The sequence below is a fragment of the Haliaeetus leucocephalus genome, unplaced genomic scaffold (genome assembly GCF_000737465.1).
Source record: "Haliaeetus leucocephalus isolate CR32 unplaced genomic scaffold, Haliaeetus_leucocephalus-4.0 Scaffold1, whole genome shotgun sequence".
Taxonomy (NCBI): domain Eukaryota; kingdom Metazoa; phylum Chordata; class Aves; order Accipitriformes; family Accipitridae; genus Haliaeetus; species Haliaeetus leucocephalus.
The window spans coordinates 18,622,235-18,632,929 of record NW_010972437.1 but is presented as its reverse complement, the minus strand read 5'-3'; positions in this window follow the sequence as shown (position 1 = coordinate 18,632,929).

Sequence of the window (10,695 nt, the reverse complement as noted above, 5' to 3'; positions counted from 1 at the left end):
GCCGGCCCTGCCGAGCGCGGGCACTGCCGGAGCCGGCCCCGCCGCCTCGGAGGAGCCGGAAGGCAGCGAGGCTCCGCAGCCTGCTGAAGGCGAAGGCTCTGCGCTCCGGCGTGTTTTCAGGCCGGTTTTCACCTCCCACCAGCCGTTGCGGGGACCTATGAAAGCAGGAAACTTTCAGGGGCAGGTGGCAGCGATCGAGTGTTTGGTGATTTCTCGGGCGATGGTGCCTGCTTTACAGGTTCCCAGCAGGAAGCCGAAATCCCACTAACAAACTTTCCCCTACCAGATTAATTAGCTGCGGAGGATTTCATGGCTTAATAGCTATGATAATCAATATTTTTTCATTTCGCTCCAGCAGTGTTTGCTCACTGATAGATTTGTTTTGTTTCAGTAGCATGTGTTTCCGTAGAAATACGGGTTCCTTGTAGCCCAGTGAAGGGTAAATATGACTGAACACTTGCTTAATTAGAGATTTGCTAAAGTAACCAATGGCAGCCAAAGCTGATAGTCCTTACACTCTTCAGCCTATCTGAAAATTTTAAGTAGCAGCTGCTGGAGTCCATTAGCTTTTCTCTGCAAACATCAGCAGGGGTGGCTTTCTCCACATTGTCCCACTATGTGTGTCCATGCAGCCCCATCCGGCCTCCAAATACAAGGGGAAAGTGAGCTCTCCACTAGGACTTTGTCTTTGCCACCCCGGCTGGAACAGCTGACAAAGGTGCTGATGTGGACCTGAAGTATTACTGATACAGATGATCTGAAGGCTTCTAGTCTGTGCAGTCCGGCTAATGGCAGTGCAGTGTCTCAGCTCAGGGACCACTGAACACCCATCAGAGGGGACACACCTCTTGGTGACACAGAGCTGGGCCTGGGTCTGACATCATGTCAATGCCATTGAAATTTCAGGCTCCTTAATTTGCTTTCTCCATAGGGTTTCCTCAAACTCCTACTTCAGTAGGATATAGCATGCACCAGTGCCCAGGCTGGGTTCTCTAGCCAGTCTTGTGCATGAGGTCTTCATTGGCAGTGACCCAGGAGTTACAGCTGATAGACAATCTAATGTCACTCGAAAGTTGTGCTGGGCCCTAGACAACGATTTGAAATTGTCTCTCTTAGAATAAGACGTGACATGCATAAACCACTGTGCCATGATCAGCAGAGGAATCTGTGTTGTTACCTAATTAAAAAGGGAGCAAAACTGATTATTCGCTACAGGAAAATGAAACCAGCACATGCAATTAATTTCCAGCAAATAAATTACACATCGGGATGCTCTAAAGCTAAAACATTCATCACTGCAGCCTGCCGTTTCTCAGAAAAGCTGGGCAGATTTGCCAGTGTGGCTCTCTACAACATATTTTAGGCTTCTCAGAATTTCACATGTGTTTAATGGGGTCATTAGAGAAATAATAATGGAAAAAGCATTTTAGGGACTTCCTGAGCATGAGACAGGCTGGCTAGAGGCTGAGTCTCTCTGCCTGTGCTCCAGAATGGCTTTCCACCCCCCCTGCTTTTTATTGCCCTCATCTTCTTTTCTTGATGTCGCCAACATTTTTAGAATGGTTCCATCAATAACAGAATTGGAGAAAAATATATTGTTGTCATTCTTTGCTTGTGTAAAGCATCTTTCATCCTTCCCTCCTGCCCATGCCTGGTTTTACAGAAAGGATATGCTCAGGGTAGAGGAGATCTTTGTATTATACTCTGGGTTTTAATGTACGGGCTGTGTGCCCAGAGTGTTGAATGGCTGATAAATGTGACAAAATAAATAAAACAAATAATAAATCGGAGGTGCTCCATATGCTTCCCAGAGGTGAGTGGGTACTATTATTCCTCTTTTGGTAAATGGGACAGCGGCCAATGTTTTCACACTTGGATGCTACATTCAGGTCCCTTGGTATGGATCAAGGTGCCTTGCTTAAAATGCTCACACTGGAAAGAGCTAGCCCGTGACACTTTGGTGAGATCCCAGTGAGAGCAGGGGGCTGTCAGGAGGCCGACGCAGCCTTCCAAACTTTGCTCCACAGGAAGCAATGTGTAGCAAATGCTGGGCAATACCTTCTCATTTTGCAGAAGGGCCTGTCTCTGGGAGTTCTGATGGTGTGTCTCTTGAGCCCACTGATAGTCATGCGGTTAACATAGGGAGGAAACATACGGGAGGCATCAGCTCTGGCACACACTACACCTGCCCTCCTCAGGTACAGAAAGAGGAAGAAAAAAACATGGATTCATCAGCTGAGAGTGGAGAACTGGTTCCTGAGCTACTGACTGGGAAATCAGAAGGGGAAATGCCCAGGCATCTCAGCACAGACCTGCATGCCTGTTTATTATAGATCCTGCCTCAGGATGGACTCAGGTGTCAGGCTGCAGGTCATTCTCAGGGCAGATACTCTAACTCTGGTCTTCTAGAACAAAGTGTGGTCCCATTGGCCCTTAGCTACCACCTCAACCAGGAGGAAAAAAGTATTGCTGTTTATGTGTCTCCTCTTCCCCTCTCTGTACAAGCCATTGCTCAGTGCAGAGGGGGTGGAAGAAGGAAGAAAGAGGGTGGCTGGAGCTGCACCAATACTTGATCTGCCTGTGTAGTGGTCTGATATAAAATTGTATCAGAAATCTTTTTTTTTTTTTAAATATTGTTAGGTCAGAGATTTAAAAAGTGGAAGAGATAGTAAGAAGGCAAGCAGGAAAGCTCTGCGTGGACTGCTGCCGAACAGCTTGAACACAGCATACCGGTCATTGTGCATGAGTATGTAAGAGACCGACAATATAAATGCTGATGTGGACAGCCAGGATCAGAGAGCCAGAAAGCTGCCAGAGGAACATCCCTTTGTGTTTTCCATCTCTCAGGAAGTAAACAGTTACCTAAACCCATTTTCATGCCCACCTACTTGGTCAATAGCTGCACTGCGCCTCCTGCTCCGCTTACAGCTCCTTAATGGTGCAGAGGAGCTTTGATTGCCGTGGTGTGGGCCTCATCCCTCTGGCAAACCATTACTTAAATCCAATCCATTGAAGGTTCCTACTGCTCTCTTAGTGATGGGGAGCTGCTCATCAGCTGAGTACCCTCTGATTGCTTGTCACAGCCAGACTTCCTGGTTCTTTTTCCCAGATGGAGATATTAAATAAATCTCAAGTGATGTAATTATCATAACTCAGTTGACGAAGCTTGTGGGCAGACACAGCCAGGGGCTGGAGGGAGCTCTATCACACTTTCTTTGGTCTTCCTTTCTTTCTGGGCAGTTGCAAATGTGCTGATGCAAAGGACACTGCTGCTGGGAAGCCGGGACCAGCAGGTGGGGGTTATGCATCCCCCAAGCATCCAGAAATAATCTATGTATTGATTGAAATGATCAAAGGAGATCAGAAATAATTTCCGGAGTGCTGTGCCTTGGTATATCTGCTGCCTTGGGCTGGAGCAAAAAGCATGTTACTCTGCACACAGGGAGTCCCTGTGCTATTGCTTTCTCACCAAGCAGGGACTGAACTTCCACTCACTCTCTTCCTGCGAGGATCACAGTCTGCCTCTGAGTTGATACACAGCAAATTTTTCTGCTTCCATGGCAGCTTGGTCTCTGCTAAGGGAAGAGAAGGAATTGTTCTTTTTTTGAAAAATCAGGCATGTCCCACAACAAGCGCCCAGGCAAAGAAGTATAACTGCACATCTTTTTCCATGGGTTTAGGAAGAAATCTAGGTCTTTGTTTTATTGAGCTTTGTCTACAAGCAGTCTTGAGGCCAGTCAATGTGCAGGAGTATGTGAGAGAGACGATACAATTGCTGATGAAGACAGCCCCCACCTTTCCTCCTTTAGGATTTGGATTTCAAATTCAAACTTGCAAAGCCACAGCACTTCTCTTCAGGACTAGACAACTGCAAACATAGAGCTTTCCTGGTAACAAGTCCTACACTAACTCCTACAAAAGGAATTCCTTGTCCCCTTGGGTGACTAGTCAGAACTGTGACTTGAATAGAGCAGCTGCAATAGATGGTGCATTTCAGGATATCTTCAGAAGGCATTTAGCCAAATGCTGAGTAGTTTTAACTATCCAGGAATGTAGTAATTGTCATGAAATACCAAACCTAAAAGGACGTGGAATTTAGACATTTAAAAAAAAAAAAAAAAGAGAAAGTATATAATCACAGGTCCCTTGGATATTTCCACTACTCTCCTGAGTCAAGTCAAATTTGTTTCAAGTCTCTAATTGCATTCTCGGATGTATGTTATTTTAGCGACATGCAACAGTCCTAGAACTAGCTCTCACTTGTCTGACATGGGATTTAGAGGAAAACAGTGTTGTTAAACAAGCCAATTAGGGGCTGATCCTAAGAGATATGCTGTGCTCTCCAAATCAAGGTGAAATGAGAGGATCTAGCATGTCATCAGGCATTTGCTTAGCTACCAGGATTCATGATCTGACACAGTAACACTGATGATATTCCCTTTAGGACCATCATGATTATACTGTGGCACAACACTGCCATACTCAGCTTAAGGAAACAGGAGCAGCTTTGTATGGGAAGACTGAATATCTGTCCTCAGGAGGACCCATTCATGGCACAAAGGTGTCATGTATGGTGACCCCATGCCAGGATGTCCAGGAGATGAATCCTGTGAATCCTGTGCTGAGCTGAGATTCCTCTTGAGCTACAACTCTGCTTCAGTATAATAAATATTTTGAACATTTGAGACTGTTTCCTCCAATTCTTACAAATCTGTATTTTAGGATTTAACATCTTAGGCTGCCCAGATAACTTCCTCAGCTACAGCAGCTTGTTTCTGGATCAGCAGGCAAATATACACACACTGCATAAATACAAAGACACACAGTGAAGAACACCATAGGAGGACATCCTAGTTTCTCCCTTGTGCTGAAGAAGCACCCACCACATGCACCAGCTCCACATCATTTTCACAGCAGGAGCAGTCAGTAGGTTTCCAGACCTGCCTGGAAATATCAGCTACAAAACACTGGGCTAACCTACAGCCTGTTGAGATACTGTGTTGCCTCTCTCTCTTGCCCAGAATATGCTCCTATGCACATCAGAAATACAGGAAAGCTCACAACTGTCACTAATAAGCGCGCAAAGATTTCACTGGCAAGTATCACTCTCCTTGGTGACTTCTCCCCACACCTTTGCACAAAGGACAAGCACAGTGTCTGTCTATGAAAGAACTGAGGGCTCTCTCAGGAAGAGATAAGACAGAGATAAGAGGATAAGTGTGGATTTAAAGGCAGAGCTGTCGGAGATGGAGTGCTGCTGGCAATGAAAGCAGAGAGAAATGGAAGAGCAGTGAGCGGGAAAAGTTAATGGATTTACAGCAGTGGAAACAGGAGTTGATTTTTGACCATTGCGCTTCTAAGGAGGGTCCCCCAATAGTACATCAGAATGGAAACTTTGTTCTGAAAGGGAGGTCTTGACCTTGCATGTGGCCAAGACATAGTATTTGGAAGGGAGCTTGAGCATTATGTTGACACACTCTCCCAGGGCCTCAGGAGCATGTGAAGTGAGAGACTGTTACGTCAAAGTAATAGCCTAGATCTACTGCTTCCTAATGGACTTTATGTTAATTAAAGGGAGATTTTAAAACCATATACATTTTCTTGCCAAGATAATTAATTGATTTAGAAGTTTATGTAGTTAAAGGGTTTTGTTAATTACATTTTATGGTGGGGGCAGCATTTTAGGGATGGATGCTGCCAGGTGCCAAACACCTCCACGAACGTGCTGACTGCATGAGTTTCCCAATGGGCTGAACCCTCACTGTTGATGAGCTGAAAATCCCCTCTGGTCCTTGGAGTCATGCAGCTCTTAATGACTTAATACCACTAGAACATTCAGTCCACAGCCCCCAAAAGGAAACCCTCAAAAGCACTTGCTTCTGAGCCAGTGTCTGCATGCAGACAGCAATTCCCTGCTGTTGAAGGGGCTTTTCCTTCCTAATAGGCTTTAGCTCTCTGTGGTGATTGTTTTTTAACCCTCATGTCAGATGCAGGTGACTGTTGTCATGGGCTGGCTCTAATATCAGACCTTTCCATCTTAAGACTAATGTGGTTTCTCTGAATCTTCCTCCCAGACAAACGCTTGCTCTCATTCAAGAAGAGGGGGAAAACAGAAGCTGTTAACCCCAGGAAACACTTCCCTCCCTGCAACACCTCTGAGTTCACATCCCTGCCTTTCTGACCTGCCCTGTAAGGGCATAAATAAAGTCCTGGCCCTGAAAGCACTTAGGCTAGGTAGGAAGAGCTACAAGCCCTTTGATCTGCATAGGGAAACCGAGGCACAGGCAGGAGAATTCCCTTATTCCAGTCAGCAGTGAAGTGCTACATGGGGACCTATTTTACCTCATAGCAAGACTCTCTTCTGAGAGCAATTTGCACATCCTTGTGTGATGTGCAAATAAGCACACACACACAATATATATCTGTTTTTCTTCCCTCTCTTTATGACTGAATAATCACACAATCTTTGTTCCATGGAAGTTTGACTGCTGCTGTTTATTGCCCCCTGGAAACGGGATGACAACAGCCCACGGCTCCTCCACAGCAACTTGCAAAGGTCTCCCAAGCAGAGAATTACACCCGTTGGAGACAATAAACAGCAGGAATGGTAGAGTGACTAAGCACCAAAGATCCTGTATTTGTGTAGAAACTAGCAATGAGAAGGAGGAAAGGGTGCCCTGGAGGATAGATAGTGCCTTAGGAAAAAAGTTTCCAGCACGTTCTAAAAAGGAAGGTTTCCACGCATGAGACACAGGCCAAATTTGAACCTCATCCAACCCTTGAACTTGCCTGTGGTCCTGGGTAAGGCTCCTATGCTGGGCATACAGGCCAGGAGAGCTGGCAGCATGGTGCCCCAGATCATCCTCACCTACCCCTGGAGGAGCAGGGTGCAGCATTCAAGCTTGCTGTGGCCCCACCAGAGGAGCTGGTGGCCATTGTTTCCCCTGCTCCCAACCATTACCCTACCCCAGCACAGTGGCCATGTCATGGGTCTCTGCCCACGCTCCCTGCACAGGAGGGTGCATGGGGCAAGGTGGGCTTAGCCTAGTGCAGGACCAGCTTTTGCCACCTGCAGGGCATGGTGTTCCGGTACTCATGGTAGCTCTGGGAATGGGCCTGGGTCTCATGAGACCCAGAGGAAGATCACAAGCTGGCAGGACTGCTGGAATGACTGTGCTTATGCACATTATGACAGTGAGGAGCTGCTGCTGACATATGCTAAATGAAGCCCATGGCTGGAGTCCTGATCATCCAGGCAAAAGGCAAAGCAGGTAGACCAACAATCTCTTCCTTAGGATGCTGCTTTTTCAGTTACATGGTGGCACTACACAGAGGGGAACAGTTTCCTCTGGACAGACCAGCTTACTGGAAAACTGGAAAATCACAGGAGTATTGGCCCAGAGTAGCCTGAGATATAACCTCCTCCTGCCCTCCGTGATGTGGTTTGAGTGTGTGGTATCAGGAGACCTTGGAGAGGGAGGTGGAATCTCTTCTGTCTGAAGTTGTCATGTGTTGGGTCTCTGCTGCTGAGCTCACCCCTGTCCACCTCTGATGCCCTTTGGGGAGCCCTCGTTTAGGCAGATAAGGATCAAAAACATGAGGGATCTCAGCACAGGAAACTGCCCACCCGGTCTCTTTTCTCTGAGGCGGAGCTGCTCCTGCGGTGGCATTGGCAATATGTACTCCCACAAAATTGCTGTCCCAACGAAATCCTGATGTATACAGGAAAAAAAATTAATCTCCTTTTGTTCTCTTCCCTGACCACCTCCTTCCTACATTTTTCTTTTTGATTCATTTTTATGTTCAGTAGTATAAATTTTCCGGGTCAGTGCCAAGTCCCTTGGTTGTGTGATCTTTACATACCAGCAGACATATGCAGAGAGATGAGAGGAGACGAAGTGCAAACCAATCCATCCTACTGACACTTTTATTTATCTATTTTCTTTCCCCATCTGCCACTGCTTAACTCCCTGTGTGTGTGTGTGTGTGTGTGAAAGAGGGATGGGGAAAGGGGATGGGATACTGGTAGAGCCACTGAAGGTCTCTCTGCTTGCAACTGTAGCTCTTCCCTTTCCTTCCTACTACCCTGCTATCCATCCCTCGTCTGGTCATCTCACATCACCTCCAACCCTTTGCTCATGTTCTGCTTTGTGGCAAAAAAAAAAAAAAAAGACTAATGTATCAAATAAAAATAACACAGGGGTTTTTAGTGCTGATGCAAGATGCCAGGGTGACAGTCAGGAAGCTGGAGCCATCTGCCAAGCCCAGACTCAACACCGGTGGCAAAGCTGCCCTCCTGCTGGGTGCATCGAGGGCTCCCAAGCGAAAAGCACCAGCGTCCGCAGCTTGAGCTGAGCTCTGTGGCTGAAAGCAGAGACAGATGCACATTGTCTGTGGATCAGGCAGAGAGGTGGACTCTTAACACACACTGACTATTAATATTTCATGGTCCTGACGTCCAGCAACCACACTGACAGGAGAGACAGGATTTTGTTCTTCTAGGTTCACATTTAACCATGCCCTTCCCATTGAATGTGCAAAGACAAGACTAATCATGGCACACAGTGGAGTTCTTTGCTCACTAGGCCTGGGTCAAGACCCTGATTTTTTCATTTAGTCTGTATCAGCTGTAACAATTTCTACTCTACTCTGACCCAAGATGGTTCTGAATCATCAAAGCAAAGTCCAGTGGCTGTCAACTCTCTCACCTATTAAGTAATTCGGATAATCTCCATCTAGAATATTTAACTTTTCCAGCAATCCTGTTTTCTCTTCTAGGAACTAAGCCTCAAGAACTCATGACCCACCAGGTATTTGCAAAGTGGCATGCATTCAAAATGCACTTCTTTTATAGCAGTGGTGTTATCACATAGTGAGCTTGTTCCTGGAACGAGCATTGCTTAGGAGTTGTCAATACTTTAATCTGATTTATACAAGCTGTGTTCTCTCTCTCCCCCCCCCTCTTCCCTCAAATAAGAATCATAGAATCATCGAATCATAGAATGGTTTGGGTTGGAAAGGACCTTAAAGATCATCTAGTTCCAACCCCCTTGCCATAGGCAGGGACACCTTCCACCAGACCAGGTTGGTCAAAGCCCCATCCAACCTGGTCTTGAACACTTCCAGGGATGGGGCATCCACAGCCTCTCTGGGCAACCTCTTCCAGTCCCTCACCATCCTCACAGTGAAGAATTTCTTCCTTACATCTAATCTAAATCTACCCTCTTTCAGTTTAAAGCCATTAAACCTTGTTCTTTCACTACATGCCCTTGTAAAAAGTCCCTCTCCAGCTTTCTTGTAGGCATCCTTTAGGTACTGGAAGGCTGCTATAAGGTCTCCCCAGAGCCTTCTCTTGTCCAAGCTGAACAACCCCAACTCGCTTAGCCTGTCTTCACATGAGAACACTAATAGGTTCTCAACATGGACAAATCCCAGGTAGTGGGATTACCAGTGGGTAACTGGCAATATATCAGCTTTGTTGCTGAAACTGGGGGTGAAGCGAGGACAACTGAAAATGTTTCTCTCATTTGTTTTTAATTCTGCTTGCAAATAGCTTGGTACCTGTCTGAAGTATGACTGCCCTATAGGAATACACTTCATTTCTTATATTACTGTGTACCAATTAAGTAATTAATGAAAGTCTGGAAAAATCTATAAAAAAAGTTGGTTGCATCCACAGGGAACATTAATAGCGCATGGTGTCATGACCATGAATAAAAACTGACAGCATGTGCAAATTCAGAGGGAACTACCTGTTCTACTGTTAAGAGATCAAGTTCAGGCGCTGCATCAAATGATTTTCAAGACCTGGTCTTTAACTCGTCTGTGGACTGGAAAATACTTGCAGGGTGTATGGGGGTTAGTCTTTGTCCTCCAGGACTCAGTTGTCACTTTACAACCATATGATGTATTAGACATCACTAGACATGAATGTCACTGCTTTTAGCCTCAAATTCTATCAGCATGATATTGTGCCATGATGCAGTCACAGTCAGCATCTCGATTTGATTTGTGCATTGCTTCATAATTTGCTCCAGGAGGGCTTAGGGTCCAATTCTGCAAAGTCTCTGAAAATTAGAAAAGTCATCCCCACCACTGCTTACAGACCTAAGCCCTTCATATCCAGCAAGCAGCGTTGTCAGAGCACGGGGCAGCACCACCCATCCTGGCAAAATTGTATGGAAATGGTGGCCATTTCCAAACTTTACTTGACCTCGGAGGCAATGCTTGATTTCTCTGTGTTACAGTGAATCCAGATGGACAACAGGGAAAGAAACAAGGGACTTGCTGAAAACCCAGCTGCTGCTTCTGAGCTTGGATTTTCCAGGTCAATACATTTCAAAATTTTTTCCACCAATAGAGAGAAGGGAAAACCTCACCCTTCCACACTCAGTCTTAAAACTAGCTCCTGTAAGATAATTTTAAAAGGAATTTATTGCCTGTTAAAAGAGGAGACCCACTCTCAACCCATACTTCTGCACTGTCTTTTGATTCAAGGTTGCCCCATAGCAATGAGCAGAGCTTCATCACAATCCCTCTAGATAGCGTTAGTGAGGGTCTAAATAGCAAAGGTGGGTTTTGTAGCATGGACATCTGTTTTCTAGGTCCTGAATCAACAATCACAAACTCATTTCACATACACTAGTGAACAGCTGTCAGAGAGCAACAGCTTTCAGCCCTCATCAACCTAAACTA